Raw genomic sequence first — 1,902 nt, forward strand, 5'->3', positions numbered from 1 at the left:
CACTACTAAATAACTTCAGTAGACTTTGTATAGCCCCCCCAAAATGCTGTTTCTTTTTATTCATAGTTGAGCTATTGAATAATTAAGTTGAAATATTTAGGAAATGAATAAATTCTCTTGAAAATTAAATATTCATCTCAAAGTTGTCTACACAACAATTTTCAAAAGAATTTTCTATATTCAGAAAAGGGAACAAGAAATTAATTTTGTTATAATACCTCCAATCACTATGGACCCATTTTCTCTGAAAACTCAGAGAACTGTAAAATGGTACATTAGTTTCTAATTTAGTTACATAGCAAGCTTATTTGTGTCTTTAATTTTAGTGATGGAAGAGATTAAATATAGGATTTTTTTTGTTCATCCAATTAGCACTCAGGAATCTATACTTAAATTTCCTGGCCCCTAACTGGTAGTTCCCCACACCCTTTAGTTACTCTTTACAGCATCAAAGTTAAATAACAATTTCAAGACAGAATTTCACTCATTCATTTTTCAAAACGTAATTCTATATAGTATATATTATCCTAACTTTTCTACAATAGCATCAATTCAGAAAATTATTTTCTCAAAAACTCACAATCCAATTTTATTTTTATTGCTTATTTTCTTTTATTTTCTTATTTTCCTCTTTTATTATTTGTTCATTTATTTTTTTACACTCCAGATTTTATCCCCCCCCCGCATCCACCCTCCGACTGTTCCACATCCCGTACCTCCAACTTACCCCCCTGTCTCCACGAGGATGTCCCCACCCCTCTCCCCTCATCCCACCTGACCTCTAAACTCCCTGGGGCCTCCAGTCTCTTGAGAGTTAGGTGCATCATCTCTGGTTGAACACAGAACCGGAAGTTCTTTGCTGTGTATGTGTTGGGGGCCTCATATCAGCTGGTGTATGCTGCCTTTTTGGTGGTCCAATGTTTGAGAGACCTCGGGGGTCCAGATTAATTGGGACTGCTGGTCCTCCTACAGAGTCCCCCTCCTCCTCAGCTTCTTTCAGCCTTTCCCTAATTCAACCACAGGGGTCAGCACCTTCTGTCCATTGGTTGGGTGCAAATATCTGTATCTCTTTCAGCTGCTTGTTGGGTCTTCCGGAGTACCATCATGATAGGTCCATTTTGTGAGTGCTCCATAGCCTCAGTAATAGTGTCAGGCTTTGGGACCACTCCTTGAGCTGGGTCCCACTTTGGGCCTGTTAATCACTCCCCCTCCCCCTGCTTCTATGAGGGTGCTCCCCACCCACTCACCCACTCCCACTTCAGTGCTCTAGCATTCCCCTACACTGGGTCATCAAGCCTCCACAGGACTAAGGGACTTTCCTCCCATTGATGTCAGATAAGGCAATCCTCTGCTACATATGCAGCTGGAGCCATGAGTACCTCCATGTGTACTTTTTGGTTTGTGGTTTAGTCCCTGGGAGCTTTGGGGGGTCTGGTTGGTTGATATTGTTGTTCTTCCTACAGGGTTGCAAACACCTTCAGATCCTTCAGTCCTTCCCCTACTCCACTGGGGTCCCCACAGTCCAATGGTTGACTGTGTACATCTATATCTGTATTGGTAAGGTTCTGACAGAGCCTCTCAGGAGACATCTATATCAGGCTCCTGTCAGGGAGCACTTCTTGGCATCAGCAATAGTGTCTGGGTTTGGTGTCGGCAGATGGGATATATCCCTAGGTGTGGCAGTCTCTGAATGGCCTTTCCTTCAGTCTCTGCTCTACTCTTTGCCCCTGCATTTCCTTTTGATGGGAGCAATTGTAGATTAATATTTTTGAGATGAATAGGTGGCCCCATCCATCAACCAGGGGCCATGCCTATCCACTAGATACGGTCTCTACAGGTTTGATCTTCCCTTTGTTGGATATTTTGGCTAATGTCATCCCTGTTGGGTCCTGGGAACCTCTT

The sequence above is a fragment of the Grammomys surdaster genome, unplaced genomic scaffold, assembly GCF_004785775.1.
Source record: "Grammomys surdaster isolate TR1022 unplaced genomic scaffold, NIH_TR_1.0 158477, whole genome shotgun sequence".
NCBI classification, from domain to species: Eukaryota; Metazoa; Chordata; class Mammalia; order Rodentia; family Muridae; genus Grammomys; species Grammomys surdaster.